Raw genomic sequence first — 26,512 nt, 5'->3', positions numbered from 1 at the left:
ATATTCTTGTGTGAAGGTTTAGCAAGACATTGGGGACTAAGACTGCAATCCTATGCATACTTACCTGGGAATAAACACCGCTGAATACTGTAGAGTGTGCTTCTGTGTGAACAAAAGAAAAGCCCTGGTGGATCAGGTCCAAGGCCCACCCAGTCCAGCATCCTGTTTCCCACGGTGGCCCACCAAATGCCTCTGGGAAGCCCATGGGCATGCTCCCTCTCCAGTGTTCCCTGTACCAGGAATTCCTAGATGTTGTTGACTACAATTCCCAGAATCCTCGGCCAAAGGCCATTGCAGCTGGGGATCCTAGGAGCTATAGTCAACAACGTATGGGAATCCCTGTTACTGGGAACACTGCCCCTCTCCTGCTCTTGCTGCCCTGCAACTGGTATTTAGAGGCATCCTGCCTTTGAGGCTGGAGGTGGCTTATAGCAGAGATACTCAACACTGGGTATCTAGATGTTATTGGACTTCAACTCCCATAATCCCCAGCCCCAGTGGCCTTTGGTTGGGGATTATGGGAGTTGAAGTCCAATAACATCTGGAGACCCAGCGTTGAGAATCCCTGGCTTATAGCCACCAAAACTAGTAGCCATGAGTAGACCTGACCTCCATGAATTTGTCTATGGGAGAGCTAGTCTGGTGGTAGCAAGTATGAAGCTTAACTAAGCAGAGTCTGCCCTGGTTGCATATGAATGGGAGACTAGAAGTGTGGGCACTGCAAGATTTTCCCTTCAGGGGGTGGAGCCACTCTGGGAAGAGCATCTAAGTTCCCTCCCTGGCAGCATCTCCAAGATAGGACAACAACAAAATTTTTTAGGACAACAAAACTTTTTATTGAACCAACAAACTACCAAAGAATATAGTACGTTACCAAAGCACAATTATATACAAAGTGGTTGTTTGTACATCTTATATACAAAGATTTACACACAAGGATTTGGTAACCAACAGGGTTATAAAGTATATGTAGGCAGTACTGTAACTCGGGTGTGTGTGTATGTGTGTTCAAGGCACATCAGGTAATTGGGGTGTTTAAGTCCAACATCCATTTCCACAATTTGTCCCATTGCTATTTAGAAGAGATACACTTGTTTTTCTGCACATAACCATACAGACTTTTCCAGAAGACATTTACTGTCTCACCCACGTGAACCTCTTGGTCGCGTCTTCCCTCCCTGTTCCTATGCAGGAGCATTGCATAAATGACATACAGGTTTACTAACCTGATTACAAGAAGAGGAACATTCCAGTTCTCTAGTATGAGGGCACCCGTTCCGTCCCGTTTCCTTGAAGGTTTCTTTCTGGGACCCCGAAAAGAGGTTCTATCGCTCAAACCTGGATAGGACTATTCCTGCCTGTAACCTTGGAGAAGCTGCTGCCAGTCTGTGAAGACAATACTGAACTAGATAGACCAATGGTCTGACTCGGTATACAGCAGCTTCCTATGTTCCTAGCAGAATCTTTGCATTTCTGTGGCATTTTGAAGACTAAGATTTAAAAAGGTAAAGTGTGCCCTCGAGTCAGTTTCGACTCCTGGGGACCACAGAGCCATGTGGTTGTCTTTGGTAGAGTACAGGAGGGGTTTTAGGTGTCTGGAAAAAGCTGGCTTCATTCCTCATTCTGGGTTCTGCATAGGGCTTTTTGTTAGGATCCTCTCTGTAGCTTCCAAATCACCAATTCGTAAAGCCTTTTTTAAGCTGACCACCTTAAGCTGACCATTGATCCATTTGATTATTACTTTAGTAATAATTTTTAGCCGCAATGAAAGTTCAGAAAGACTTCAATTCAAGGAAACGGTTGGGCAGAAAATCAATACGTGATAGATCTGAGGCTGTAGAGGGACTCGTCAGGTAGGAGGATAAATACGCCCCTCTGTCTCTCTCCATCAAAACTTTAGGGTTTTGGAGGGGTGTAGTGTGCATGAAGGTGTATGAGATGTAATAGGGGTGGAATTATCTGCTGATGAGTCTGGGAAGGCGTTGTCTGAAATGTTTCATCTGATGTGCACTCTGTGGTGTTTGCCGGCTAGACTTCTCTTGTGAGCTGCTTGGGCTTCAGCCTCTGAACTCAGGAGAAACGGAGACACCTGCTCCAAGTCCTTGACTCCCGAATTGTATGCCGTAATGTTTCCATATAGCTGCGAGTGAGTCTGCACTTCACCTCTCTTCAAAAGCTCCATACAAATATATCTGTCTATTACTCTTAACCCCCATTATGTGAAATCCTCAATGTTGCCATGAGATACAAGTGGACATAATTTTCTGGTATATTTAATCAGGCTGTGTATGCTGATATACAGTTTGATGATCTTTTTTCTTTTTAAAAGAAAAAAGCTACATTCAGTGCAGAATTCAGGAGTCCGAGAGTTGGGGATTTAACTTTTAAAAAATGAATTGGGTTTCTAGCCCTAATGTCTGAGAAGACCTGCTTGAAAGTGCATGAGGAATCCCTGTTCCCCCGCCCCCCCTTTCTTTAAGATCTCAGAAGCTGGTAGTGGTGGGGCTTACTGAGAGAAATGGTTGGGGACAGGAGTCCCCATGATGGGCAAAATCAGAAGGGCAAAAATAGTCCATGATGGGCAAAATTGGAAGAAAAACCGTGCAGCTCATTTCTTAATTGGGATCACTTATACACACCGCATATGCAGCTTTTCTTGGCACAGATCTTGGCTTGCCTAGGCAAAGAACTAGAACTCTTTCAGAGAATGACAGGCAAGGCTTGGTGTAGGTTGAAGTGTGCCGTCAAGTCGATTTAGTAGTGCAGTAGTTTTCTTTTGGTAGAATACAGGAGGGGTTTACCGTTGCCTCCTCCCACGCAGTGTGAGATGATGCCTTTCAGCAGCTTCCTAGACCACTACTGCCCAAAATAGGTGTACCAGTGGGGATTCGAACTGGCAACCTTCTGCTTGTTAGTCAAGCATTTCCCCGCTGCGCCACTTCGGGTGGTCAGTGATGTAGGTTAGGGGTGGGCAAAATTGGCACTCAGCTGCTGTTGCACAACTCCCATCCTTCCCAGCCCTACTGCTGATATGAAGGGGAGCAGAAGTCTGTCGTGGTGCTAGGTTATTAACTGGGACTGGGAGCTTTGGGCACATTACGCCAGTGCTTTGTCAGCTGCACTGTCTGGCAGTCCATTTCCGGGCTCCGTTCAAAGTGCTGGTTCTAACCTTGAAAGCCCTAAATGGCTTGGGACCAGGTTACCAGGGAGAGTGTTTTGCCCCCTATGTCCCAAGCTGGACCTTAAGATCTTCTTCGGAGGCCTCCTCCAAGTGTTCCTGGCAAATGAGGTGAGGCGGGTATCTACTAGGGAGAGGGCCTTTGCAGTGGTTGCACCCCGTTTATGGAATAGCCTCCCCAGTGAAGTTCACCTGGCTTCATCACTTGAGGAGCCAGTGTGGTGTAGTGGTTAGAGTGCTGGACTAGGACCGAGGAGACCCGAGTTCAAATCCCCCTTCAGCCATGAAACTAGCTGGGTGACTCTGGGCCAGTCACCTCTCTCTCAGCCTAACCTACTTCACAGGGTTGTTGTGAGGAGATACCTAAGCATGTAGAACACTGCTCTGGGCTGCTTGGAGGAAGAGCGGGATATAAATGTAAAAATAAATAAATAAAATAAATAAATTATTTTAGATGCCAGGTAAAGACCTTTTCATTCACTCAGGCCCTTTAGATTTAAATTTTGATTTTTAAACGAGTTTTAAAATTGCTTTGTATTGTATTGTATTTTCTCCCCTTCTGTTTGGTCTGTTATGATTTAATGTGTGTAGTGTGGTGAGCCGCCCAGAGAACAACTTGTTATGGGGTGACTAACAAATAGAGTTTATTATTATGGTGGGTAGCTCAGTGAGAATGCGGATCCAGAGTATGGCAGCTCCAAAGAAGGCAAATTCCATGCTAGGCATCCTTGAGAAGGGGACCAGGGGTGAAGAACCTCGTCTGGTAATGCCTTTATGCAATCTGTGTCTCAAAAAGGATATTGCAGAACTGGAAATCAAGTGCTGGAAAGGGCAGCCGAAAGGGCATGCCTTCTCTGAGAGGCAAGGGTGAAGTGTTTCAGGCTATTTAGTGGAGGGAAAAGGTGACTGAAGGGGAACATGATAGAGCCTTATAAAATTATGCATGGTGTGGATAAAATGGATAAAATTTGTTTTGTCCCTCTCCTTTAATAACTTGCGGTTATCTGATGAAATTCAGGGGAAACAAAATGAAATGTTTAGATGTTTGGGGTTTTTTTTGGGGGGGGGTGTTAGCCAAACCTACTGAGGAGGAGAGGTCTATCAATGTCAATTAGGTATGATAGGTACTGTATAGAACCTCCATATTCAGAAGCAGTCTGTCTCCTGAATAACAGTTGCTAAGAAGCAACAGCAGGAGAGTGATGTCTTCAAGCTCTCTTAGTGGGCTTCCCACTTGGCTTCTGTGGGCAGTGGGGTGTTGGACCAGATGGCACTTTAGCTGGATCCAACAGGATCCTTGGCATGTTGCTTTAAAACAAAGAAACCTGAGTATGTCAGGCTGTTGTTTCTACTACTGAAATAGATCCTCATTGTACCCATTTTTTGTTGTGTAAACTAAGGATGAGAGAGTGATTTGCTTAAGTCCATCCATCAAATCCAAGGCTAAACAGGGATTTGAGCCCGGTCTGAACTTTGCACTCTAGCAAAACTCGCAGTGTCAGAGACTGGTATCGACCCACTGGGGTAAACCTTTTTTTTGCCACTCTGGGTGGTTTTGGATATTTATTTAGTACATTTGTATACTGCTCTATACAAAAAGGTCCCTGGGCAGTTCACAATATAAAATATACAGAAAAAGATCGTGACATGATGCTTCTTGGGGACACATTTGGATGGAGAGCATTGCGTGTGACCCAGGTCCTCCCATGGACCATCCACAGGTCCCCGGTACTGACTTCTGCAGCTGTGGGGGTTGCTTTTGGGTAGGCCAGTTGTCCATGGAGGGCCTAAATAGCAGGGGTTCGCAACCTTGGGAATTGTCCAAAACATCTTGGGACCCAAGGTTGGGAACCCCTGATGACATCCCAACATAGGAAGCTGCCGTATACTGAGTCAGACCATAGGTCCATCTAGCTCAGGATTGTCTACACAGACTGACAGTGGCTTCTCCAAGGTTGCAGGCAGGAGTTTCTCTCAGTCCTGTCTTGGAGATGTTGCCAGGGAGGAACCTTCTGCATGCATGGCCCCATCCCCTCAGGGGAAGACCTCACCTTGCTCACACATGTGGTCTCTCATTCAAATGCAAACCAGGGTGGCACCTGCTTAGCAAAGGGGACAGTTCATGCTTGCTCACCTTAATTGGAGCAGCAGGGAAATGCTTGACTAACAAGCAGAAGGTTGCCGTTTCGAATCCCTGCTGGTACTATATCAGGCAACAGCGATATAAGAAGATGCTGAAAGGCATCATCTCATCCTGCACAGGAGGAGGCAATGGTAAACTCCTCCTGTATTCTACCAAAGAAAACCACATGGCTCTGTGGTCACCAGCAGTCGACATCGACTTGACGGCACACTTCACCTTTTACCACAAGACCAGCTCTCCTCCCGAAGGATAGCTGGTGCACATATGGTAGAGAAGTTGCATATCCAAACTGTATGCGTCTCATTAACTGAATAAAAGGCAGTCAGGGGTTCTGTGAGAGGTAGGGGTGTGTGTGTGTGTGTGTTTGTTTGTTTTGAGGTCTACTGAATAAACTTGTGCCAATTCTGTGTACCTTTTTATGTAGCCGTACAGGGGGAACAGTAATGATCCTGTTGCCTGCTTCACACAACTTGTTGAAATTAACTCTAATGGTTCACCTGGTGACTTTTCTTGGACGAGATCTATGGCCCCGTATCCTTGGGGCTGCGTTTGAAAGAGTGGCTGGAATGTGAAAAAGCCTGTGTGTGATCTTGGGAGGTCAGGAAAGGCAAAGGCAATTCCACTTACTTGAGAGATGGGAGGCTTTAAAGCAAATGGGGCGAAGTGGCTCTTTAGTAGTGCGGAGGGAGTCCGACTTGGGCCAGGCGTGAGGCTAGGCTGCTGCTTCTCTCCATATTTCCAGGAAAAGCAGCAACCTCCTGGGATGCTTTACGCTTGCCCGAGTTTGCCAGTAATTCTGAAGGTAGAGTGCCTGGATTGGAGGATGCCATTGCATGGAGAAACGCTTGTGCTCCTTGATCAGTGGTGAGTGGGAAATTATAAGCCACTAGAAGCACTGCTTACGATAAGAGCTTTTGCATATTTGTGTCTTACTGAGTTCCTTAAGCCAGCTTCCTCATGCTGTGCACAGTGTCCGCTAGCGAGAGCTAGTGGGAAGATTCAAGTCTACCCTTCTCCGTGAAGCTTGCTGGGGTCACCTTGGGCCATTCACAGTGTCTTGGCCTAACCCACCTCACAGGGTTGTTGAGGATAAAGTAGGACTGTGTGCGTGCATGTCCGTGCATGCGCTCTCCCCGGAGTTCCTTGAAGGAAGGAAAGGATGCAAATGTGAGAGATTTAAGACCACAATAGCGTTATCAATTTTCTGAATAGAGCTGTTTTAGGGAGGGCGCATGCTTTGCAATCGGAAAGTCTCCGGTTTAATTCCAAGGATGTCTAATTCTGGACTGGGTGGGCCCGTGGTCTGCCTTGGTGTAAGGTAGCTTCATATGTCCGCAGCTAAGGCTGCAGGTGTGGCCTAGTGTTGGTGTGGTGACCATCTAGGATGGATGAGATTGCATGGAAATGTGGGAAGTTTGAGCGTGGAGTAGGGTGCACTTCAGCTTTGAATCTGCATGCCGTAGTGGAGATTACTTGCATAGGTGACTTGTATAAGCCACGAGCATGTTGGAATCTGATGCATTGCAGCCTCGCCTTTGCTAAAATTATTGACCAAAAAAAAAAAAAATCCTGTTAGAATCCTTACTCTCTTGCAGGGTCTTCTTCAGTAACTCATTGCAAAGAGTTCTTCTAGCACTCATGGGAGCAAATTTTGATTCTGCTGTGGTAGGTACCTCTCTACTCTCCACAATAAAGTGGTGGCTTGTCCATCTTTCCCTATGGGTCTGAGAACCTGCCTGCCTGCAGGAATTTCTCCTTGCTTCTGTTCTCTCGAAGGTTGCATTAACTACATTCCCAAGTGCTGATGGGGAAACCTGCATCACACCTCAGCCAAACCTTAGATGGGCAGCTGCCATCATGTCCTGCAAGACCCCAAACATAGCGTCACTCTGGGATATCAAAGGGGGAACTCAGTGAATCCTGCTGGAGCGGCCATTTCCCCTTCATAATGTCCTGGAGCCCTGTTCAGTTGGGCGTGTTGTGGAAGACTACAAGGGCCACTCCTGGGGCTGAGAGGAGTGCTGGGAAACAACGTTCTTCAAAAAGGGGACTTGTGGGCAAGTGCTGGTGCTGTTCCCACCGGTTGGGAACCCCTGCCGTAGGATAAGGGAGAGGCATTGCAGAAGACGATCTGGTGCCTTCCACTAATCTGCTGTTGGAACAATCCAAGTTTGCAGCTATGGCTTCCTTGCGGTGCCCGTGTCCCCTCCTCTCCTCTCCTTCCAACAGATGTTTGCCCTTTACAAGGTGTGGGTTGTTGTATCCATTCTGAGCATCAGCAGAGCATTTGAACTGAGCAGGCATTTCTTGAAGGCAAAAGCTGTTAGACAATGAGACCAATTGCTACAGAGGCAGTCAGCTCCCCCATTCTCGAGGTCTTCAAGCAGAGGCTGTCTAGCTGTCTGTTGGGGATGCTCTAGGTCTGGGTTTTCTGCACTGAGCTGGGGTTGGGCTAGATGGCCTCCGAGGTATCCTCCATCTCTAGGATTCTAATAAGAAGGCACAGAAGCACCCCCTGCATGACTGGCCCTGTGAGCCTGCAGGAGAGCTCTCTGTGTGGGTGTGCTAATGGCACCAGTGACATATTTTAAGAAGTGTAAGAGGATGCTGGAATGCATGCATTTCTCCAGCGGCGGAAGGTAATTGGTTTCTAAGCCTTGTACCTCAGATGGCAGAATGGCACACTTAGTCATCTTCTGTTGCTTATTGGTGTGTTTAATTGGCGGCTGGGGTGGAGGAGAGCATTTCTGGCAGGAACTTTGAAATGAAAGCAGACCGTATTGCCAGCCTGGCACGTGTGGGCAGAGGAGCGGATGCCGCAAGGTGTGGTGTGTGCATCTCTTGTCTTGAGTATCCAAGTCACCTGCTAGGGAGCAAGAGGTTGCTGGTTCGAATCCCTGCTGGCATGTTTCCCAGACTACGGGAAACACCTCTATCGGGCAGCAGCAATATAGGAAGTCACTGAAAGGCATCATCTCAAACTGCACGGGAGATGGCAATGGTCAGCCCTTCCTGCATTCTACCAAAGACAACCACAGGGCGCTGTGGGTGCCAGGAGTCGACACCGACTCGATGGTACACTTTAACTTTATCCAAGGGGAAGAGGTTTCAAAAATAAAATAGTCGATGCTAAAAAGAAACAGTCATCGTTGTTTCTTCCCCTCCAGGTCTCAGGACCAGGTTCAGTTCTGAGTGAAAGAGGTGATTGTACAGATGTGAGCTTGGTTTATGCCAGAATGGGGGTGGTGGTGGTGTCTCCTTGCAGGTTCGGGGTTTCCAGAAAGGGGCAAGTCTGCCCAGAACCAGAATTGGGGTTTCCAGGGGCTTAGGGACACATGCTTGCACCTCCTTACTGGAAACGCACTGGAGTCCAGCTGGTGTGAGTGGGCAGAGTCCTTAGTCCTGTCCTTAGCGAGACCTTGCTTAGTTGTCCCCAGAGTGTCTGGGCTGACACTCAGAGTGAAAGGCCACCCAAGGTGAAAAGGAGGCTTCTGTGAAGCTAAATATACTGTGAGCTTAAGATACAGTTTTAACCATCAGGGATATTTAGCTCCCAGGGTTATCAGTTTCAAGGGCCAGTTTCTCACACTGCCTTGTTTTGAGAACAAAAAAACATTTGACTTCAAAAGCACAAGGAGTCCTGTGTAATCTTAAACAGGGATGTTCAACCTTGGATCTCGAGATGTTGGACTACAGCTTCTGTGCCCAGCCAGATGGAGATGATGGAGTTCTAGTGCAGCACTGGGAAATTCAAGGCTGAGCACCCCCAAAGAAGCTGCCATATACTGAGCCCTATCTTGGAGATGCTGCCAGGGAGGGAACTTGGAGCCTTCTGCTCTTTCCAGAGTGGCTCCGTCCCCTGAGGGGAATATCTCACAGTGCTCACACTTTGAGTCTCCCTTTCATATGCAGCCAGGGCATACTCTGCCTAGCTAAGGGGGCAAGTCATGTTTGCTACCACAAGACCAGCTCTCCTCTCCTAAACCATTGGTCTATCTAGCTCAGTCTTGTCTTCACAGACTGGCAGTGGCTTCTCCAAGGTTGCAGGCAGGAACCTCTCTCCGCCCTATCTTGGAGATGCTGCCAGGGAGGGAACTGGGAGTCTAGATGCTCTTCCCAGAGTGACTCCATCACCCACTAAGGGGAGTATCTTGCATTGCTCACGCTTCTAGTCTCCCATTCATATGCAACCAGGGTGGACCCTGCTTAGCTAAGGGGACAAGTCATGCTTGCTACCACAAGTCCAGCTCTCCTCTCTTAAAGGTTGATGAACTGATGGTGGCATGAGTTTCCATAGAGAAGAGCGTTGGGTGGTGAATGCTCATGCCATGCTAAACCCATGTGCCTTTAAGGACTCTTACTGCATGTTGAGATCTGCTTTTCTAGAGCTTTTTAATTCACTTTCTTTTGAGTCCATCACAAGTGGAATATAAGAACAGTTCTGCTAGATCAGACAGTGGCCAACAGGATGCCCCAGTGGGGAGTCACAAGGCAATACTGCTCTTCCTCTGGTGCTTCCGGGCAACTGGCACCGAAGCCCAATGCAGCATGTCTCTGAGGGTCCATCTGGCCACGAGGACTGACTTATTTATTATATATTACTGCTTTTCAGCAGAGGAAAAAAGAAAGAAAATAGTTCCCCTGAAGGGGCTCACAGTCTAAAAGGAAACACAAGGAAGACCCTAGGAAAGTGTCTCCTTGCCCCCCGCCCCACACACACTCAGTATAAGAGAACCCTTTGCCCAATTAGTAGGTGTAATGGCCATTGATAGACCTGTCCTCCATGAATTTGTCCAGGGGTTCTCAACCTCTGGTCCTCCAGATGTTGCTGAACTACAACTCCCATCACTCTAGCAACAATTTATTGTGACTGGGCTGATAGGAGTTATAGTTCAGCAACATCTGGAGGACCACAGGTCGGGAACCCCTGAATCTGAACTTGTCTATAAGAATTTTTAAAAAGTGAACTGAAGTTGCAGCCTTAATGGGTTTGCTCTAAACTGCTCGTGCATGTCTTTTGAGTAAGATAACTTTCCAAATAATAAATGAGTTAATGTTCGGATATTTTTGAAGAGAGCACCAGTATTGACATACTGTCCAATTAATAGGCATATAATTAGATAGGAACATGTGCTTTTAGTTGAAGCTGCTAAACCTGGAGCTTTTCCTCCTGGTCTGAGAATTGAGTTAAAAGGGCTAGTCCATAGCAGCCATACTCTGTCGCTGTAAAGAAACTTCAGTTCTTTGATAACATTCTTCATTTTTGTGTGTGTGTGTTTCTGCCAGGATTTTGCAGTGTGCTATTGAGAGCACAAAAGGAAATGTCTTCCTCTGCCTTTGTCTCACAAAGTGGAAATGTTGCAGAATGCAGAGTGACTGTAACTCGGTGAAAGATGTCTGTGTGCACTTTGTCATCAGAAGTTCCTAGTGTGCCACGGCTGAAAAAAACATTGGGAGGAGTAATTTTTGAAAACATTAAATGTATCATGAGCTTCTGTCTGGGGAAATTTTTCTTCTGTTCCTGTAATATGGCTGTTTTTCAAAGCACTCGCTTATTGATTTGTCATTACGAGCTTTTGTGTTTGCTGTCCATTTGCCCAGGAGGAAGAAGCAAAATCTGGATAAATGTTCCAAAGATGTCCAGAGCGCTTGCGGAATAATGTCTGGCTGATAACGGAGTTTCTTATCTAGCCCTGTGCAGCCATGTAGTAGGTGCTAAAATGCTTGTAATTTTTTGTTTTGTCTTAAAGTTCCCATTGGAAACCACCATAAACCCTTTTGTTTCTAGCCAGATTCTTTTGGTGGTGCGGAGAGATAAAAGTTTATCCCCTTTATGTAAAATGGTGATGAACTTTTATGGGGTTTTAAATTGTCGTTTTTCTTGTAAGCCGCCTTGTGAAGCTTTTGTATTGACAGTGAAATGTCAAGTCTTCTAAGAGTTTGGTACCCAGGCGAATTGTTTGAAATTATGTAAGAGCAATATTGTATAAGTCCTCTCCCATTTTTGTACAATTGTATATGCATAATTCTTTTGCTAGTTGTGGTGAGCGAAAATGTGCAAACCCGTGTTCTCTTGGATCTTTTCATCTGTATGTGGAATGAATTTTGTTCTGGGTGGCATATCAAGGCAGTGGGTGTGCATGTGCATTCAGAATGGGGCTTTCTTGATTAGTAAACCTGAGCAGGATCTAAAATTAACTGAGCGGACATCAAGAAATGAGTGAGTGTGTGCACATGTGCACGCCTTGGAGGGAACACAGGTGTAAACTCTGCTGGAACAGTTGGGAAATCCTATTTGGCCACTTCTCTGGCTTCTGAGACTTGAACCAGTGTTGTTGAAACAGATTTTGCCACTGTTAGGGTTAGTAATTTGCTGATAAAAGGGAAACTAAGATTCTTGGTAAATTGAACTCTGCACCCATAACCACATTCTCGGCTCCCATGGAACTGTACTTCTGCATAGCCATGAATATGTTGAGTTTTCTGCTGTTAACTGTAATGTGGGATTGGATGATATTGCTTAGCATGGACAGAGAAGATGTATTGTCTCAGTGGGTACAGGATTGGGGGACCTGTGGGTGTGTGCCCGCAAATAGTCTCTAAACCCCATTGCAGAATTTCCTGTTTTCTGAAGAGGAAGCAGGTCTAGTGTGAATGCTGAGAGGATACTCTTGACTAGAGCCTGGGGAATGTTCTCCTTGCCCCCTTCACTTGCCTTGACTGGCTTTCATCCTTGTCAGATGAATGGCCCATTGGCACCGTATGAACTCTTTCCTTCAGCCTGACTTGTTGGCCTGCTTGGTTTCTCTTGAGGCCGTTGGTTGGCTTGTTCTGATGTCATTATGGGTGTATGTGAGTGGTCAGGAGGCATGGCGTTTGAGCTAACTGCTCCGAGGTTGCAGATAGGCCAGTCAGTCTGGGACCAGGTGACTGAATGCTGAGGGCCAGGTGAGTTTGGGAAGTCTTGAAACAGAAAATTCCAAGACTATGATAAACTTGAATAACTTGACCCAAGGCCACCAGTAAGCTTCAGGGAATTTGAACCTGGGGCTCCATATTTCTAGTCACAGGGTAACTACTACTGATTGAAGGGTTATATGTAAAAATAGTGCATTATTCATATGGTTGCTGTTACCCTTCTAGATGTTCATCCAGAAAGGATAATGGCTATACGCCACCATAATTATTTATATAATGCATTATAGTTCAGTGTGAATGTGTGTTTTTCATTAACAGGAGGAGAGTTGGTCTTGAGGTAGCAAGCATGAATTGTCCCCTTTGCTAAGCAGGGCCCACCCTGGTTTGCACTTGAATGGGAGACCACATGTGTGAGCACTGTAAGAATATTCCTCTTAGGGGATGGGGCCACTCTGGGAAGAGCACCTGCATGCAGAAGTTTCCAACTTCCCTCCCTGGCAGCATCTCCAAGATAGGGCTGAGAGAGACTCCTGCCTGCAACTTTGGAGAAGCCGCTGCCAGTCTGTGTAGACGATACTGAGCTAGATGGGCCGACTTGTTATAAAGCAGCCTCCTATGTAACAGAAAGATATAACTGGTCAGTCTCATATGAAGCTGCCTTTTACTAAGTTAGACTATTGGTCTACTTTTTCCATTCATACTCAGTAATCCTTACAACAACCTCCCAGGACAGATCACTGTTCTCTTTAGAGTATATGCTGGCGGGGGCGGGGGGGAGCACTGAGACGGAGAGAAAGTGCCTTGCCAGTGGCCATGTGAGGAGGTCATGGCAGAGATGATGGGAAGGGACCATAGGGCAGTGATAGATCATGTGCTCTGCATGCAAATGGTCCCATATTCAGTAGGAACATAGGGAGCTGCCCTATACTGAGTCAGACCATTGGTTTATCTAGCTCAGTATTGTCTTCACAGACTGGCAGCGGCTTCTCCAAGATTGCAGCAGGCAGGGATCTCTCTCAGCCCTATCTTGGAGATGTGGCCAGGGAGGGAACTTGGAATCTTCTGCTGGCAAGCGGGCAGCTGCTCGTCCCAGAGTGACCCCATCCCCCAAGGGATTACCATCTTACCGTCCTCACGCATGTAGTCTCCGTTTCAGATGCACACCAGGGCAGACCCTGCTTAGCAGAGAGTGCAATTCATGCTGGTTACCACAAGACCAGCTCTCCTCCCAGAATCCCTGGCACCTCCCCATTACAGGACTGGCATACTTCTCAGTCTTGACAAGTCTGCTTGTCTGAACAGACCCTACTGGAAAAAATAGACCAATTAAGTTAGTAAAAGGCAGCTTCATATGAGACTGACCAGTTATATCTTTCTGTTACATAGGAGGCTGCTTTATAACAAGTCGGCCCATCTAGCTCAGTATTGTCTACACAGACTGGCAGCGGCTTCTCCAAAGTTGCAGGCAGGAGTCTCTCTCAGCCCTATCTTGGAGATGCTGCCAGGGAGGGAAGTTGGAACCTTCTGCATGCAGGTGCTCTTCCCAGAGTGGCCCCATCCCCTAAGAGGAATATTCTTACAGTGCTCACACATGTGGTCTCCCATTCAAGTGCAAACCAGGGTGGGCCCTGCTTAGCAAAGGGGACAATTCATGCTTGCTACCTCAAGACCAGCTCTCCTCCTCTTAATGTCAGAGTTTTTCTTTTCTGGACTGGTATATACAAACCTTGCCATGCACTTGAGTGATCCATCCTTTTTGGAAACTTGCATATATATTTTTTGGCATGCATAGCCTAGTAAACTATTTGGAGGTGGATTGAGGATAAAAACCCTTTTCTGTTCTGCAGTTTCATCTCCAACCTGAACTTGTGAGAGATCAACCTGGCAGCCTTAATTTCCTTTCAACGGGGTGGCTTAGAAGGGGGGGGGCTGCAATTACCCTAAGAAAGCCGAGTTGCTGTTTCTGTCCAGTGAACGCTTGAGCAAGATCGATGCGGCCTTGAGAGAGATGCTCCTGTCACAATGCCAAGCTGCTCTTCGGCAGAAATGCCAGCAGAGGAGACTTCCCCCAAATCCCCCGGTGTCTTTGCATAATCTTGTGGGCCTAAATTAATCTCTCCTTTTATATTGGTGTAAACAAAAGTTGGTACAGGCTTTATTGAATGGTTTGGATGAAGAAATGGAGCGTGCACTCATCAGACTTGCAGGCGGCACGGCAGGGAGGGATTGTAAACTCTCCAGAGGCGAGGATTAGGGGACAAAATGATGGTTGCATTATCCTGCTATTTATAGTCCAGTTTTGCCAATGGATCACAAAGACAAATGAGGAGAGTTAGACTTCAAAGAAGGGAAACCAAATTCCACCCCAAGTGTGTTCCAAAAGCCTTGGAGAACTTTCCAGTTTGGGCTGGCTTCTAAGTTGATGTTGGGCAGGGCGTGGCATGGGCCTGGTGGGTTACACTTGCATGGGGGTGGGGTGGGGGGGTGCTTTGCAGATCTTCGGAGTAAGATTCTTGTGGCATCTGGCCCCCTAATGCGTGAATGCCTTGGCCACCCTGAGAACCGCTTTTGGCTAGTAGGCAGTGAACACATTTCAGAAGGGCTTTTGCCTGATTAAAGTTACCTTAGTCACATGAGTTTTTAGTCAACTCCTCATATGGCTAAAGCAATACTTCTGAAGGAAACCCCTGGCTTCTTAGGAACATAGGAAGCTGCCATATACAGAGTCAGACCATTGGTCTATCTAGCTCAGTATTGTCTTCACAGACTGGCAGTGGCTTCTCCAAGGTTGCAGGCAGGAAACTCTCTCAGCCCTATCTTGGAGATGTTGCCAGGGAGGGAACTTGAAACCTTCTGCTCTTCCCAGAGTGGCTTCATCCCCAAAGGGGAATATCTTGCAGTGCTCACACATCAAGTCTCCCATTCATATGCAACCAGGGCAGACCCTGCTTAGCTGTGGGGACAAGTCATGCTTGCTACCACAAGACCAGCTCTCCTCCCTTCTTAAGTAGACAGTGCACCACCCTCGAGGAGGCTTTCCCTGTGTGCGTGAGAGAGAGAGAGAGAGAGAGAGAGAGAGAGAGAGGAGGGAGTGCCTCTCTTCTGAGATGGTGTCCAACCCTCTGGTTTCTGCAAATCATTGGCTTTCTTTTAAAGTTTTAGGTGCGTCCTTTAGTCAAGTGGTTGAATCAAGAAATCAGCCAGATGTTGCAGCCCCCCTCGGGAGCAGACCAACGAGGCAGTGACCAGGCCCTGAGGCCCGCTTTTGGGTTGGCCTGAGAGACACTGCATGCCTAGCGTGGCGTAGCTGGCTGGGCAGCAGCATTCCTGGGAAGAAGCGGAGGGTTATTATGGTTGCAAAATGGAAACCGCTTAGCAAAGAGTCAGGATGATATGGAAACAGGGCAGAGAGGAGTAAGCTCAGTGGGACCATAGCTGTTCAAAGGCTCTGTCCCTTGTCCAGACAAGTGCAGGCCTGTCCGTTTGTACAGAACAAGACCCAGACGCCAGTTCGCGGGGGCACCTAAGCCAGGCGATGGATGGATGGATGGGAGGAGGTGAACAGTGTAGGGGCAAGTTTGCTTTTGGTCTTGTGGTAGCGAGCATGAATTGTCCCTTTGCTAATCAGGGTCTGCCCTGGTTTGCATTTGAATGGGAGACTACATGTGAGTGCAGTAAGATATTCGCCCTTCAGGGATGGGTCTCCCCTGGGAAGAGCATCTGCATACTTGCATGCAGAAGGCTCCAAGTTCCCTCCCTGGCATCTCCAAGTAAGGCTGAGAGAGACTCCTGTCTGCAACCTGGGAGACAATATTGAGCTAGATGGACCAGTGGTCTGACTTGGTATATGGCAGCATCCTATCTTGTGATCCGCCACTCAGGCAGGCGGTGGACTAATGTGAGGAAGAGGGAGCAAGCAAGGTGGGCGGAGTCTGTCCCCTCATGGAGCAGAGGGTGTTGCAGCGAGTGAGCAGTGAGTCAACTCCCAGTGGAGATGCCATGTGGGCATGCACACACTACCACGACAGTGGGTGGGAGGGCAAGTTATCTCTCTCTGAAACTAGACACCTGAAATCCTGGTGGCTGAAAAAAGAGTCTGACTCTACTAACTAGGCAAAGAGGCACCTTTTTAATGTGGTGATTCTCTTTATTGATTGAGCAGGGGGAGAGTAACTGGCCCTCTCCACCCCCAGCACAGGACCCCTCCATTGACTGTTGCTGGTGTCTATCTTATGTTTCTTTTTAGATTGTGAGCCCTTTGGGGACAGGGAGCCATCTTAATCAATCAATCAATCAATCAATCAATCAATCAATCAATTCTCTGTATAAACTGCTTTGAAAACCTTTTTTTGAAAAGTGGTATATAAATGTTGTTGTTGACTCCTAGACCCAATAAGAACTTGTCAAGACCTGCCTAGGTAGATCTGCCAGGGAATGCAGTTCGGTCAGGATGTGATGCTGAATCCCTTTTTGGCCCCAAGACGTTTTGGGAACCAGGTGGAATCTCACTTGCCCTCTTCAGCACCCCAGACGTTAGGTGCACCTCTTGGTGTCCCGAGTGTCTGCTTGATTCCCGTGGAACCACTTCTGTGCATGTTAACCTCAGCCCTGCCAGCCTGCTGTGATGGGCCAGCCCGGAGAGCGTCCTTTGAGGGCTGTAAAATGGGCCCTCCCTGCTAGCTGTTGACCTTCTAATGCCCTGCAGCACTTCCAGCCCCAGTTGGGTCAGAGAACAGGGCAAGCCGCCCCCCAGCGAAGGTCATTGGAGTGCCTCTCCTTAAAAGTCTTGCCTCCCCCTGGGACACCCATGGAAAATAGCCTGGGCCCCTTCTAGCTCTTGTTTGCATTATATCCCTGTGATGTATTGGAAGAGAGAAGCTGCCAAGTGAGGTGCTGCAGAAGATGATGTGGGCTGTGAATATCTTTCTGTTCTGTACTGATTCCCTGACTCCATGCCGTTCCTCCCCGCCCCCCCTCGCTTCCTCCTGCTGAGCTGCTTATTATGGTTCTGACTCTTCAATTAGGTTCTTCACACCCTCCCTAAAAGAATGATATGGAGGTTTCCTCCTTTGTCTATCTGTCAGGGTAATTGTTGGCCTGTGGTATCTAGTATTCAGTGGTATACTGCTCCTGTATCTTGAGGTTCTGCCACGGCTGTTGGTAAAACTGGTCTTCCATGAATATCGAAATTTGGGGGTGGGGGAGTGGGAAGGCAAGAACACAGCTGAAGTGTCAGTGCTGTTATAGGTGGCTTACAAGAAGATGATGCAGGAAATCCTGTGCTGGAAAGGGAAAGCAGCTGAAGTGCTAGTTAAGGGACAACTCAATCTATATACTTTTAAACATCATGGCAAATGTATTCATGGCTGCTCCAGGTTGCCCTCGTAGGGGGTTTAGCAGCCATCCCCTGAACTATGGCGTTCAGAGACTAGGGTGGTGGTCTGCTCAATTTTTGAAATGCAGAAGTGGGCAGATGTATGTTTGGGATGGTAGGGAAATGCAGGCCTTAAAAAGGAAGAAGCCTCTCGGATAGAGGTGTGCCAGTCGCTGGGCACCCTGGAAGCCAGTAATGGCTCCGTGTGTGCGCATGTGCGCGCATGCATAGGAAGTTGCCTCTGACTGGGCCAGCCTCTTAGTCCACCTCACTGGTGGCGTCTCCTCTCACTGGCAGCGGCTCTCCAGGGTATGAGGCGGAGGGGAGCCTCTCCCAGCTGAGCTACCTGAGATCCTTTTACATGGAGCTTTTGGGGCCTCATCTAGCCTCCCCTTTGCACACTCTCTAGGCCAGACAACTCCCACAACCCCTGACCTGTTGGCCCTCCCAAGCTGATCTCTGCTCTTACTAGAACAATCAGATTTGCCTCTTCCACGGCATTAAATATATTTGTGTTTTAGTATAGAAGGCATGGCCAGGGATGGGATGTGGATTTAGGGGGAAATTTGGGAACACTTTGCAAACGGTGGTGGTGTCCTCCATTATTATATGACTTGAAAGATGACCGACTCTGTGTCTTTATCACAGCCGTGGCTTTCAGATGTTTGGTGTCCTCTCTGCTAATGAGTCCTTTCATTGCTAACTGGTGGTAGAGAGATCTTTCATTGGGCTATTGTCTACCCCTGGCAGCTTTTTTTTAAAAAAGGTGTGCTTGAGGGAAGGAGCTGCAATCCCCAGAAATAAGACAAGAGTTTGCTGACTTCCTCGCCGTCTCCTGCCACGCTAAATATACATGAGCAGCTGTGACAAAGAGGGTAGAACAAATTCAGTCCTGAATCTCTTTAGCAAAAGGGCAACTTCTGGCTTTATTCTGCAGCTTTCTGAAAAGATTTACTGCAGAGGATGATGAGCACGTATATAGGCGCATGTGGGTGTATTGGAAAAGTGCTGAAAAGCAGACTCTGAAAACCAGAAGCGGGCAGCCTACAGCTCTGCCTTGCTGTCTCCCCACCTCCCAGTTGGTCGTCTGAAAAACCAGCTTTATTCCTAATGGGCAGAAAGGCAGACATGTAAATATAAGAAACTGCTTAGCACACCCTTAGTTTTCCCTAGCCATCAGTAGCCCGATTCCAACCTTACGCTGTACAGTAGGGGTTCCCAACCTGCAGCCCTACAGATGTTGCTGAACTACAATTCCCATCACCTTCAGCTACAACTTATTGTGGCTGGGATGATGGGGATGGTCGTTCAGCAACATCCGGAGGGCCGCAGGTTGGGAACCCCTGCAGTACACGCGTCCAGGTCTCTGTGCACATGTACAGGGTGGGGTGGATACCTGCCCTCGTTTTAAGAGTGAACCTGGTGCAACGCCCTCAAATGGCAGGTACAGATAGGAAGTGTTCTGTGACATGTGTGATCAGCATAACATGTGGAAGCCCGTTGGTGTGTCTGGATGTATACGACTACATTGTGCACAGATTGTACGTGTGTTGAACACGTCATGTGTGAAGGGGGCTTCTGTCTCCTTGGCCAGCAGCTCTGCAAGAACCCTTCCCAAGCCCTGAACTGGTGATGCTAAGGACTGAACCGGACACCTTGAGAACAGTGTTCTCTCTAATTTTTTTTCATCCCTGTGCGGAGTAAGATAGGTTCTAGGTGGCAGTATCAAGGCAGTGTGTGCACACCTGCATTCAGAATAGGGCCTTCCTGATTCAACCTGAGCGGGATCTGAAATTAACGGAGCGGGCATCAGGAAATGTGTGAGCATGCGCATGCCTTAGAGGGAACAGTGCTTGAGAATGCAAAGCATGTGCTCTGCCTCCCCAGGCTCAGTTTGGAGTTGGGCCTGCCGGATTGACAGGGGTCCCCCCCCACACCACCACAACCTCTCGCCATGACGAGTATTTGATCCCTCTCTGCCCAAGGGGTCCCTCGGCTTGGGTGGGAGTGGGCATCCATAACGGAAGTAGGAGCCGAGCCCTGGCCCTGGGCCTTCCCAGCGGGGTCACTGCTTCTCTGCTGCAGGGAACTCTGGGTTGGCTAGAAGTGTCTCGTGTCTGCCTTTCCAGTTCATGCTCTCAAGGGGGGTGTGGTGGCAGAAGGCACAAGTGCTCTTTGGGGAGGAGAGAGTGGCTGCCGCTCTTCCCGTCCATGCCCTGAGAGATGCGGGTGGGGAAAGATCTCGCCCTGCCACCAGCCGTGTCTCCTCCGGAGTCCTCGGCTGCTGCTTGCCGCAGCAGAGTTGCCATGGGAACGCTATCACATCAAGTGGGCAACCAAAATTGAGCTGTAATCAATTTAGATGTTGTGTCTCTGTGAGGGGAGCCTGCTAACAACCTGCCTCGTTCTCTGGCCTACTTGCAGAGGGGCCGGCTGGCATGGCTAAACTGCTGCATGGCGTGGTGGGTGGAGCGGGTCTGAACTGCATTTGTGTTGTGAGGTAGCCATGAGCAAGCCTGAGGTTGCTGGTTTGAATCCCTGCTGGTATGTTTACCAGACTATGAGAAACTCCTATATCGGGCAGCAGCAACAGAGGAAGGTGTTGAAAGGCATCATCTCCTACTGTGCGGGAGATGGCCATGGTCAACCGCTCCAGTTTCTACCAAAGACAACCACAGGGCTCTGTGGGTGCCAGGAGTCAACACCGACTTGACGGCACAACTCTACCTTTAGCCATGCAGCTGGCTTGCAGCTCCACACTTGCATACTGGTCTTCTGCTGAACTGGTGCTTTATCATGTTGTGTGTGTTGAGGGGGAAGATTAGCTTGAGTTGTTTTGGATCAGGGTTGCTGAAAGCCAGCCAGCTGTGAAGGTGCCTCTTCAGATGGAGAAGCTGGCTAAGGGTAATGGTTTGCGTTGTAGTGCAGGCTAGGCCAACCACTGACCCCCACAACGCAAGGACCATCTTCTTTCCCATGCATCTGTCTGTGGAGCATAAGTAACTGAGGTCTGGGATTGGAGAGCTGGTGACCATAATTACTAGTGGTGGGAGGTTCATCAGGTCATCAGATAAAAATTTGATGTTCAAATAGTTCAGGCTTGTAGAAATGGAGTCAAGAAATCTCAAGCAGTCTTAGATATTTGGCTGCCCTCCTCGCCCCCACCCCCCTCAGCATACTGACATGCAAAATTTTGTGCCTGTTTTGGGTGCATTAGAGGGTGCATGGCCAACTCCAAGAACTTGATTTGAACCAAATTTGCTACAGGTGTAGGGACACATAGGGATGGCTCAAGGGAGTCATTTGTAATGATGTCATCCACCCTGATTCAAGATGACATCAAGATGATTTGTAATGATGTCATCCACCCTGATTCACCACACGAACATTTAGGTGCAAGTTAGAACCAATTTGGACCAAATTTGCTACAGGTGTAGGGATACATAGGGATAACTCAAACGCATAGTTTGTGATGATGTCATCCACCCAATTCAAGATGATGGATACACGAATGTTTTGGTCGCAAGTGGGCTAACTTGTGAACTGCCTAACCAATCTGGAACAAACTTAGTCCAGTTGTAGAAATAGTGAAAGTCGGCAGAATAGTTCTTCCTAGAACAACTTGGGATTTTTGGTTCTAGAATGTGTGATTTCCTGGTGCGTTCTAGAACAAAAGCAAACATCTGCATAAAGCGGCCACTGAGGATGTTACCAGCTCCTCAGGTGCTGTTGGGGCTGCCTTTGCCTGCAGAGATGGGGAGAAAAAGTTAAGAGGCATAATTGGCTCCCTCCGGTGCCACCCACCCAGTTCCAAGTCACCAGTGGCGACCAAGCAGGTGGCTAATGAGCTAAAGCTTGGAGCGAGCTGAAGTTGGTGAGGGATGCTAAGCAACAGAGAGGAGTTTCCCAGGTATGTAAGAAGAAGAGAAATGAAACTGTAGGCCGTCAGCTCAGTAAAGATGGTGAAATGTTCAGCTGGTGACAGAGAAGGCAGCATTGCTTAACTCCTATTTTTCCTCAGTCTTCTTCCAAAAGGGGAGCTGCATGCAATTTCACAAAAGCAGCGAGAATGAGGAGTCATGATTGCAGTTCAAGATGGATAAGGATTGGTCAAGAAACGCCGATCGAGTTTTCAGGGCCAGGTGAATTGCATCCTAGGGCATTAAAAGGACTTGCTGATGTACTCTTAGAACCTCTCCAGCTCTCGCAAGAGGGCAGACAGAACAAGCCAGGTGCCAGAAGACTAGAGATTGGCCGATGTCCTGACCTTCAGAAAGGAGGATTTGAAAAACTTTACCAATCTGGCTCTGATAACAAGCAAAATACTAGAGCACATTACAAAGCAGTCAGTGTGTAAGCATCTTGATAGCAATGCACCGATTATTGGAAGCCAGTATGGATTTGTCAGAATAAATCCTGCCAGAATAATCTCCTCCCTCTCCCTCTTGTGTTTCTAGACTAGTGGATTGTGGAAATGCTGTGGATGTAATTTAACTTTATTTCAACCAAACATTTGTCAAAGTTCCTCCTGATACTTTGCTTAGTAAATTTGTCTAAATGCTGGCTAGATAGCATCGTGTAACTTCACTACCAGTTGGAAAACTGTACTTTAAGAGTTCTCTTCATGCTCCTCCTCATACTGGAGGGAGGTTTCCAGTGGGGTGCTGCAGGGTTCCACCCTAGTACTCTCCAACCCTTTAATCAGTGGCTTAGATGAAGGGGTGGTAAAGGTAAAGTGTGCTGTTGAGTTGGTGTCGACTCCTGGCGACCACAGAGCCCTGCGGTATCCTTTTCACAAGCCGGACATGAGTCGGGTGGAGGCCCTCTTCAGCTCCCTGGTTGAGGCTGGTGCAGTGGTTCCCAACCTGGGGGCTTCCAGATGTTGCTGAACTCCAACTCCCATCACTCCAGCTACAAGCTGGGGATGATGGGAGTTGTAGTTCGGCAACATCTGGAGGGAGGGAGACTGAGGCTCTTAACCAGGGCTGCAGAACTTCAGCCCTCCTGCCGATGTTGGACTGCAACTCCCATCAGCCCTGGCTGTTGGCCACTGTGCCTGGGGATGATGGGAGCTGTAGTCCAAAAACAGTGGGAGAACTGAAGTTCTGCAGCCCTGTGTCGTAACCCTTTCCAGGCTATGGGGAAAGGTTGGGATAAAATTGAGGGCAGCTGCCTTTATGCGTCCGGGCCCCCCACCACAAAGGATAGCCTGAGGTCAGTGTTCCCTGTAACAGGAATCCCCAGATATCGCTGGACTTCAGTTCCATCATCCCTTGCTGCAGTGGCCTTTGGCCATTGGAAAGGGGCTATGGGAGTTGTAGTCCCTGTGAGAGGGAGCCCTGCCCTAGTCCCTAGCCTCTTTGGTCGTCTTGACTGTGGCTTCCTGCAAAGTGGCTCTTTATTTCTGATTTCTGCAAAGTGGCTCTTTCTTTCTTTCAAGAGTGCCAGTTGCTGACAGTGTGCGTCTCCGGGATGGCGCTCCGGTATTGGTGGGCTCAGCTTAATTTTCTGCTCTGATGAGCCGTAGTAGGGCCATGCCATGACCTCACTAAAATCTATGTTGAGGGCTAAAGAGATGAAGCTCTGTTTAAATATACCAAATGGAGTGTCTTCCGCTGCTAGTATTTCAGTGGCCAAAGGGCGCTCTTAACATGGCGACGGACCTCATGGCTGGCTGGCTGCCTCTGCAAATGTCATTGTGGGCTAGTGACGTGACCCCCTTCTGTATCCCCTTGCTCCTTCCCTGCCCTTGTCCCTTCCAGCTTCTCCCCCCCCCGCCCCCACTTGGCTTGTCATCTGTGGGCTGCTAAAGGGTCTTGTGTTGAACACACAGAGGGAGGAGAGCTGGTCTGGTGGTAGCAAGCACGGGTTGTCCCCTTTGCTAAGCAGGGTCTGCCCTGGCTTGCATTTGAATGGGAGCCTACATGTGTGAGCAAGGTCAGCTATTCCCCTCAGGGGATGGGGCCCCTCTGGGAAGAGCCCCTGCGTGCAGAAGGTTCCAAGTTCTTTTCCAGGCATCTCCAGATAGGACTCCTGCCTGGAACCTTGGAGAAGCCACTGCCAGTCTGTGCAGACAATACTGAGCTAGATGGACCAAGGGTCTGACTCCGTATATGGCAGCTTCCTGTGTTCCTTTGCCATCCTGGTGGCTTAAGGGTATGTCGTTCTTATCACAGTGTTGCCATTAGCATGAGGTGATGGCTCTGTCCCCACTGAGATCTGTTTCTTCAGCAGCCCCCCACATATCTCCCCATCGTTCTCTCGGGGTCTTCCTCTTCTCCCTATGCTGCATTGTCTCCGTATTCCCATATGGGCATGGACAGTCCAGCCATGGGGGACATCCCAAGCTATTGCAAGTAGCGGATGCCCTGGTGAGGGTCCTAGAGTGGTTGGCGACGGGTGAAGCCAGCCCAGCTGAAACTTACGAAGTTGTTCTAGATCCCACAGCAATATGCCGGGAGGAATGAACATGAGGCTCCTTACACTGAGCACTTTGTCTGGCCATTAGGGGTCTGGCCGTGGCTCTCCAAGGGTCATTTTTTGAGCCCCACTGCCTGGCTTTTGTTAGTTGGAGGCCATGGATGGAACTGTGGGTCTTCTGCAGCCAAAGTGTGTGTTCTCTCAACTCTCCCCTTTGCCTCTGTAGTCCCAAGCCCAATTCAGACATTATGCTGGATGAGTATTTATTTATTTTTACATTTATATCCCGCTGTTCCTCCAAGGAGCCCAGAGCAGTGTACTACATACTTGAATTTCTCTTTCACAACAACCCTGTGAAGTAGGTTAGGCTGAGAGAGAAGTGACTGGCCCAGAGTCACCCAGCTAGTATCATGGCTGAACAGGGATTTGAACTTGGGTCTCCCCGGTCCTAGTCCAGCACTCTAACCACTACACCACGCTGGCTCTCATACAGATGTCTGTACACCAGTGCTCCCTCTAAGGCATGCGCTCATACATTCTTTGATATATGCTCAGTTAATTTTAGATCCCGCTCAGGTTGAATCAGCAAGGCCCCATTCCGAATGCGCATGTGCACACACTGCCTTGATGCTGCCACCCAGAAGAAAACTCATTCCTGACACAGATGAAAAATAGAGAGAACACTGCTGTATACTCGTATGTGTGTTTGTGTGAATCGCTGTACCGGTGTTCATCTTAAAAATGAACCTGGATACAGGCCCTTCAAATGCATGGTGCAGATAGGAAGTGGTAGTTCTGTTCACTGTACACTCGTTATACAAGCATTGAACATAACATGTGAATGGCCCTCCACTCTAGTGGCATTCTTCAGACCCCTTTGTGTGTGGTCCTAGCTGCTGCAGTTGATGTGGCTAAACTTAATACATTGTGAAAAGACTGAAATCCTTATTAGCTGTTAAATCCTAACTTTAAAGTGTCCCTGAAGACTTGCATTTGTTCAGTTCAGGTTTGATTTGTGTGTCTGGTGCCCTGACCTTATGTACTTTCTTTCTTGCTTCTGTTCTGTGTCGTCCCCCAGCCACTTTGTCCTTTATTACTCAAAATGTCTTAGCAGGAATAGGGGATCTGGAGCTGGGCATTGCACTTGAGATATAAAATTTGCATCACACAAATGCACGCAAAAGATGAAGTCTTCACAATATTGACTGTAAAAAATTTTGAACTTAGTCTGGATTCTTTTTTCCTTAAAAAAACAAAACCACATCTGAATGCATATAGACTTCTGGCAAGCTTGTTACCATTTTAGTTAGAAGGGGGATTATTTAAATGCCCTTTAACTTTTGGCCTCATGGTTGCAGAACCGAAGCACCCATGATTCACTGCGGCACCATCTGACCCTGCAACCCTGGTCCACAGGCACTTAAGCAGAATTAACTGATGCTGCTGAGGTATGTTCTGGCAGGCAGCCATTAAACACCCTGCTAATGATGATGAAATTTCCCATTATCTTAATAGCCGTTGCTGAGGGCCCCTTCTCCTGCATCCTTCAGAGTGAAGCCATTTCGTGAGGTTTCTTCAAATACTGTTTTGCTGATTTTTTTAAAAAACGGCTGCTTAACTAAAGCCAAGACAAGATTTCCAGCTTCATCTGTTTAATCAATCTGATGGGTGCCACATCTGCCTTGTCAGGTGGTACATTTGATTTCATTCTTCTAGTTACAGCCACATATGCCCTGAAGAGATGTGGTTTTACTAACACGTAGCCCAAGTGAGCACTATATCTCTAGACGTGTGTTGCATGAGTATGTGCAGCTCTGTAAAATGGTAATTGAAAGAAGAATAGTTGGCACGTAGGTGGGAGAGGTGTTCTGCCAAATAATACAGGTGGCCCTCACAACCTGCAGTTTCAGCAACTGCAGATTCGTGAATCCGCAGTGAGGTCCTAGAGACCTGTTTTCCTTATCCGAGGGTGCAAAGAGAGGTGATTTCTTGCCTCTTCGTGGTTTCAGGGCCACCAGAAATAACTTCCAGAGTCATTTCTGGTGGCATTTCCAGTCTGGAGGCAGTACAGAGCCACTTTGTGGCTTAACCCCCCCACCTCCACCCCCGGTGAAAAGTTAAGAGGAATGGGGGATTTGGGGGCCATTGCTGGAGACCTGAAGAGCAAAGTACAGTACTTCTCTTATTTCTGCCCCCACCCATGCTTTTTTGGTGTGTGTGTGTGTGTGTGTGTGTGTGTGTGTACACGTGTGAACCTCAGCCCTGGATTCCCGTAGGGCTGAGGTTTCTTTATTCGCGGTTTCTGTATTTGCACTTATAGGCGAGAACGGAACACCCACAGATAAAGAGGTCCTCCTGTAATTCAAAACACTAATCTCAAATTGGGAGGCCTTTGTATGTGTGTCCTGTTTGAAATATGGTGGGTGGGAGAGTGCGGGAGAGCCTGGTGAATTGAACACTGAGGCCATGCAGAGCTGAC

General features: G+C 48.1%; 1 protein-coding gene and 1 long non-coding RNA gene across 4 annotated transcripts in view; both read left to right on the top strand.

Annotated features, from left to right (window-relative positions):
- The window catches only part of ARHGAP39 (Rho GTPase activating protein 39), a 224,025-nt gene that overhangs the window by 9,292 nt on the left and 188,221 nt on the right, over positions 1–26,512 (top strand). The gene's annotated exons all lie outside the window — the stretch shown is intronic.
- On the top strand, positions 21,032–22,045 carry LOC128325414 (uncharacterized). Its single transcript, XR_008307435.1, has 2 exons — positions 21,032–21,523; positions 21,635–22,045. It is a non-coding gene; the product is annotated as an uncharacterized LOC128325414 (long non-coding RNA).

This window comes from Hemicordylus capensis, chromosome 4, assembly GCF_027244095.1.
Source record: "Hemicordylus capensis ecotype Gifberg chromosome 4, rHemCap1.1.pri, whole genome shotgun sequence".
NCBI classification, from domain to species: domain Eukaryota; kingdom Metazoa; phylum Chordata; class Lepidosauria; order Squamata; family Cordylidae; genus Hemicordylus; species Hemicordylus capensis.
The sequence above is the reverse complement of the archived record's forward strand: the minus strand, read 5'-3'. Positions and strand labels throughout refer to the sequence as shown.